We start from the raw sequence: 7147 nt of genomic DNA on the forward strand, positions 1-7147 counted from the left end.
TAATATTGATCAAATAATGATTGTCGTTCATTTCTTTTGCAAATGTAAATTTTTGACTAGCTTAGTTTAAACAATGCAGTACGAGCTGTCAATACGAGCATCGTAAAAGTCGACCAAATGCGGTGACGACTCCAAAAATGATGAAGAAAATCGACGAAGGGGGACTGGTGGATCGTTGACTGAATGTGTGTGAGATAGCAACCTTTGTGTGCATTTCAAAAAGTGCTATACATTGAATATTATTTGAAAATTTGGACAAGAGAAGGCTGGTTGCAAGACTAGTGCTGCGTTTGCTCACACTTGAGCAAAAATATTGTCGCGAATAACTTTCAATTGAGTGTGTAGCGAATTTTCACGTCACCAAAAAAGAGTTGATTGTGAAGAAAGGAGATTACGTAGTAAAATACATTTATTTCCCAAAAAAACTTTATTTTTTCTTTGTTTGATCGATTACATCTAGGAACACCCTCCTATATATAGGTATATCTTACCATCAGGTGCTTGTCTACAACCACAACGACCTCAATTAGCAGGGGCTTAGTTTTTTTGAATTTTTTCGCAAACAAATCCAAAAATTAATTTTTTGAAAAAATAATTGCAAAAATCCAAATCTATTTACAAAAAATAAAAATTTTGAAAAAAATTTCAAAGATAAATGTTTTGAAAAAAAAAAAAAGCAAGAAATTAAATTTTATGAAATAAATAATAAAAATCTAAAGACACTCACAAAAAAATTAATTTTTTGGATTTTTTTTTTCAAAAAATTAAATTTTTGAAAAAAATTTCAATTATGAAATCTTTTTTTCAAATCTACATCTTTTCATAAAAATTGAATTTTTTAGAAAAATATTTGAAAAATCCATAACTATTTACACAAATTTTAAATAGTACATTTTTTGGTTTGCTGCATAATATGCCTGTATGAAGATATTATTTTCTACTAAAAAGCAAAAATTTCTGGATTTTTTTTTGGGGGGGGGGCTAAAGGCTCTACAGCCCACCCCCTGTGGACTCCCCTGATTATTCTAAAATAGTCCTTGGTCTTTCAAAAAATTTCAACGGATGAGTGAACGGAAGGGAATTAAGAAATGAGCAAGGATGAATGTAAAAAATGTGCAATGGATCAGGTCCGATCCAAATGAATGGTATCCTACTGTAAAGGCACATGATGATAAGACCCGATCAATTTGTTTTGTTTTGATTGTTCAATACACAAGTTATTTAATTAATTACTTAAATAAATACGTAGTCAATTTGATTTCTTTTCCTTTCTTCGATTAACTAACTTAATATTTAAAGGACTTCTTTATGTAAAGAAAGTACATGAAAAACACTTATCAAAGAGAAGAAGAAGAGCTATGAACTTAATGCATATTAGTTGACCTAGATTTCATGACCTTGTAACTAACATGAGTCATATTTGTATATATTATAGACTAACTTCCCTATTACATACGGATATTAATTATTGTATTGTGTATTTTCTGTCTTGGAAATAGTGTATTCTCTCAGTCATAACTAAAGGGATTTCTTAGGGTGGGTTAACACATCCATAATGCGTGTACTGTCTGAGGTGTCCGCGGAATTATATATATATTTTTTTTACTTCCTTATCAATTGTAGTAATGTAAGGCTCATTATGTATTGAAATTGTTGATATTTTGTATTCCACGATGAATTCCAAATAACAGCCAAGAGGCTTGATTTTATTACAGAAGGGGTCGGCTCTTTTGATGACTGCATCTGTCTCGTGGACAAATCTTTAATGAAAAAAATGTAGGAACCCTGATGAATGCTGTTATTGTCTATGTGTCATAACGTTATTAAGGACTTCCACAGGGGGCCGCTGGAGGCGCAGTAAGAAAAATTCAAGAATCCACAGCTATTCACAATTTTTTTTTTTTTTTTTTTGGATAATTCAAAAACTCTTTTGCATAATTTGTCCAAATGATAAAAAAAAAACAAAAATTACTTAATTTGGGGGTCAGGGGGTTACAGCACCTCCAGGCATCGCCCTGCAGACGCTCCTGGTCTATATGTTGTTCTTTAAACTAGTTGTTTAAAAAAATGGGTCATGCTGAGAAAGTTTTGGCAGCGACCTCTTTGTGGCTAATATTTATCTATATCTTTTATGTTAAACAATATTATCATTCATTATTTTGCTGCAAAACGAATGAATTATAATCATCTGATTTATTCCAGTTTCCTTTTACACTTAATAATCTACCAACGAAAAAAAAAAAAAAGATATATTTGTAAGAAACGGATTCAAGAGGATAGTTTTATAATAATAAGTATGTTGATATTTTTGATTTATGCACACAGAAAAGCCTTGTTAAACGTTATTCTGTAGCTATGGAAGGAAAATAACATTACTTTTTTTAGTTGTGTTATTTGTATTTATTTATGCTACTTAAAAAATGAAACAAAGAAAATAGATAGTGACTACATATGTGACCCCTCAACATAAAGGCAATCTGGGATAAAAAAGAAAAAATTAAGAAAATATTTTTTTTCATGAGAATGGATCGTATGAGCAAAATATTATTGTTTGTTATTGGGTTATTATACCGGCTGGTTCATTGAAATCTGAATACTTTCTAATTATATAATTAATGAAGGATCCTTGAAAGAAATGAATTCATATCTCGGAATATTAAAGCATGAACAATTAACTATAAAGCAAAACAAACTTGAGCACTCTAGTTTACGTACACGTCGTCAAAATGATACTTGAACGTGATCGATGAATTTCCATTTGCGCACTCCAAGCAGTTGGGCTTCTTTAGGACCACCTCAACAAGCCCTAAACGTTAAAGAGGAAGAAGGACCCTGTCAAAAAGGCCAACTGGACCCGGAGGAGTTAAACAAAATCGCCCAGGCCAATCTTCTCAAGTACATGAGGGCCAATGCAAGAGATCTCGGAGTTTCATACATGACTGTCCAGAGAGCCTTCAAAAAAGTGTGGAGAAAGAGCCATGTGAGGGTAGAGAGGACAATTTTCACCTCTTTTTTTGACACTTTTGGCCTCCCTACAACCCTGATGAACACCCTCTCGATCACATCTTTTGGGTGCATGTGGAGGGGAAGACCTGCAGTGTCCGTTATCCAAACACAGAGGCCCTCAAAGGCACTGTCAGACAGCACTGGAACACCAGTACAGAGGACTACATGCCAGGCCTCCCGCCGCCTGGAAGCCATTATTGCTGCTAAGGGTGGCTACCTTAATGATTAAGGAAGCTCAGATACACATCTATTTATAGTAATAATTTTGTTGAAATTCTATCGTTAATTAATAAATTATACCTAGTTGAAGTTTAAAATTCAAAGTGGTCAGATTTTAATGGACCACTCCGTAGGAAAGGGAACTAGTTAATTCATGATTCTCCTCATTTAAAATTTAAGGCTTTAGAAATCTAGTTTTATCATTAAAGTATTCCTATATTCAACATTCTATATTGAATTTTAGTCAAGTGCAATAAAGCAGTTAAAAACTGAGGCTTCCAATCAACGAATAAAAATATATCTTTTAATATAACTTCATTGATTATTTCAGTTTACTGGTCGCTTTTTTAGATTTACTCTCGACACTTTCTCATAAGGTGTAACATAAATTCATTAGTTTCCAGGAAAAAATAATAAATTGATTTTATGTATTTGAAGAAGTCATATCCGGCCCAAAAAGAGTCTCACGAACTGAATGATGTCTTAAAACTATTGTTAACATAATTGAGAATCACAAATTATCCCAGATATTTTGAATACAAGACCTACTTCCCCCATGCAGACTTATTTTCATTACCCTTCTAGATACATACATATGTTCTTTTACTCCCCCGCCCCCCCCATATTTTTACTATACTAATCAAATGTATTTTTTGAGAAAGAATGTTTTATTTTTTTTAAACTAAAGTTTTATGCTATCAAATATTGTTTCTATATAAAGTGACCTTCTTTTTTTTTAGAATTGGTCACTTAAAAAAAAATGTTCACTTCTATTTCTATTTTTTTCAAACTTTGTGACGTTATCCTGGCATGTATTCAGGTCTTCAGATTGGGGACCCAAAACTTGCAGTATCATGACTAAATGACTAAAAGCGTTATTTTTATGAAATCAAGAAAAAACAACTAGAAACTCTGATATGTCCAAATACTATATTTTGCTATATTTTTTATTCAATATGTCCTCCTTTACAAACAATAAAAGCCTCGACCCACCTGAGAATAGATTGTTCATGACTTAGCACGCTGGTAGCTCGGAACGAATACAAATTTTGATGAGAGGAGTTCGATACATTCTTCTCTATGACATTCTAACCTGAAAGGTCTAAGGGGTTCAGACCAGGCTGGAGGAGGACCACATGAAGGCAGGCCAGAAGTTAGTAATATTGTTGCTGCAAAAGTTTATTTTATTCTTGGCTGTGTCGGAGACAGAACTAAAAATAATGGGCACTAAATGTCCTCCCATCATGCGTGTACTTTACAATTTTTGAACAGATCAACATACAATTATTTTAAAGAACTTTGCACATTATAAACTTTCTAAACTCAAACATTCTCTATCTAAAAATGAACGAGGTTCTCTGATTTAAAATGTGTCTTGTTCCCTTCAAAGTAGCTATGGGGTTTGTGAGTTGCCATTTTCTTCATTTTTTTTCAAGATTGTTTTTGTGTGGCCTAATCTCATTTACAAGGTGTTCCAAATGAATTGGTGAAATCTGTAAAACTTATAAAGAACGAACTATTTGGGGTAGAAACTAATTACATTTAATTATTTATAATGAAATCCGCCTTTCTTTATGAACTTGACGCCGGAAACTTTAACAGGCCAGGGCGACCTCTGGCAGATCCAGCATTGCCATTGTACGGTAAATGGACTTCTTCAGGCCCTCCACAGATGAATGGTACTTGGCACAAGCCTCATGGTCGACCATTTCCAGAGATAGAAATATCATCTGTTCAGGTCTTTTTGCTGCCCTAAAATTTGGTCTCCAAATGTGAGCGCTTTTTGCGGCCAATACATCCTGCAATTTATGGGCCCCTGTCTTGTTGTAAAAGCTCAAAATCAGAACCAGTACAATCCGCACGAAGTGGCCCGGGACTGCCAAAGCTTTTGGTATCGTGTGACCGAGGTTATCAAGAGGTATAGATTTTCCCAATTTATCTGGACCACCCTGCATATTCATGTATGCTCGGACAAATTCAAATGTCACCTATAAACTACTAATAGCTCACGCAGATAAAATCAATAATAATAAATTGGCTAAGAACTGTTCCTCGTATTGTTATTTTCTTTTAACTTTCTTTAACAATTGAAATATAATTTAAAAAGAATTTTGTTACTTTGTGTGTTGATATATTTTGTATACGTTGAACATGTGTATAGAAAAAGGTTATTTTACTAGTATCTATTACTACTAACGAACATTCCTCCTTCTAAGGTAAATCCACCTCATGTTCAGAGGTTTTTTCTTCTTTAAACCTAGAGATTTTGTTCTTTTGTTTATTGTTGCTGGCTTAAGCAAGTTTTAAATAGACTATCCAACAAAATATACGTTGGAACTTAATAACAAAAACAATATTGAACAACAATGAAGAAGAGTAGAAATGTCCCCCGTCAACCCAAAAGCAAGCTAGAAAGATTTTTGCTCAAAATAGAGTGTGGATTACATTTCTATTATCAGACAAATTATTTTTATTTCCCCATTTGAGACGCTGCAGATGCTACTTAAAGTCCCAAAATTGATTGTCACAATAAAAAAAATGATAAATTGATTGATTTTATTTGAAAGGAGTTAAATCGGGGGCGATATAAGTACCTTATAATAAATAAAGAGTCTAATCTATAGCTAAAATAATTTCTAAATTAATCCCACAAATTTGAATACAAATCCCATAATCGACACAAATACGTCATTGAAATATTGGCCAGTATTTCAGCTGAAGTGAAAAAAAATATTTTTTTTTCCTCTTCTACTATTGACATTAATAACAGTAATAAAAAGTTTTCTTTCAAAACTTCTTAGATACCAAAAAATTGGAATGGGCAGCGTTATCTAGGAATATAATCCCTATTCATGAGCTGGACTTTCTCTGTTCAATAGTGGAAAGTTTTTCTTTCCGCCGAAAAGAGCAGCACACATCAATTTCCTCCAAATTCCTTGGTACTTAAGATGGAATTATCCCACCAACTATATGAAGAACAGGCTGATAAAATGTCACGGATGAAAAGCAATTTACTCCCTAATTTCAAATATGTCCGGGTTGTTTATTTTTTAATACTCCTTATAAGCAAAATGTGCAACACAGTTATTTATGTATTTGAGAGTTGCAGCCCGATATTATGCCTTCTCTTTTTAGATTCCAAGGGCGTGTCAGTCTTCGTGGAACTATGCTTGGGACATAATGTACTACTACCTCTCATTGTCGAGTAAAAACTTAAAATTCTTACACATATTTATACAAAAGTATAAGAAATTACAGAATAATTATTCCCGTTTTTTTATCCTTTATTTTTACACTGGGAAGTAAAAATCCTTCTTTATGCATGGAAATAAAATAAATTCTTCTTACTCCCATTTTTTTCTAAATTACTCCACTTGGGGTAATTTACTTCTGTTCCCCGACCACTATTTTAGAAGTGGAAAAAAAAAAAAGAACACACCCATCAACTATTTTTCCTTTTCTAATCCCTGTTTCTTCTTTTTGCAAATCTCTTTATTAACTTTCCGTACCGCCAAGAACTATAGGGGCCAATGCCCTCCTACTTTCGTCAAAAAAATCTTGGAAACACCTCTGATGACGTCACCCTTACATCATTCACAACCCCTTGAAAATACTTTCTGGCGCCGGTGCATATTATAGGCACACAATAAATTGTAATCAATAATAAGTATATTATTGCAAATAAAAATAAAAAGAGTCTGCGAAACCTGTTGTACAATCTTCATTAATTGGAGAAGTAATATTAAAAAAATAACATCCCAATCAGCTCTCGATATATGTAATTATAAACATTATGTAGTTAGAAATATCAACCAGGTATTACCTCCCTATAATAATGTGGTACCGTAGCACTTGGAAGCACCAATGTGGCATAAACCATTGTAACAGTTATGCAACGATGTTATTTATGACCTGTAGCTGA

The 7147-nt window shown here is 33.1% G+C and overlaps 1 long non-coding RNA gene across 1 annotated transcript; it reads left to right on the top strand.

Moving 5' to 3' along the window:
- Nucleotides 1-5338: 5338 nt before the first annotated feature.
- Nucleotides 5339-6931, top strand: LOC139905975 (uncharacterized). Its single transcript, XR_011781149.1, has 2 exons — nucleotides 5339-5441; nucleotides 6027-6931. It is a non-coding gene; the product is annotated as an uncharacterized lncRNA (long non-coding RNA).
- Nucleotides 6932-7147: the final 216 nt, after the last annotated feature.

Source organism: Lepeophtheirus salmonis, chromosome 7, assembly GCF_016086655.4.
Source record: "Lepeophtheirus salmonis chromosome 7, UVic_Lsal_1.4, whole genome shotgun sequence".
Classification (NCBI taxonomy): domain Eukaryota; kingdom Metazoa; phylum Arthropoda; class Copepoda; order Siphonostomatoida; family Caligidae; genus Lepeophtheirus; species Lepeophtheirus salmonis.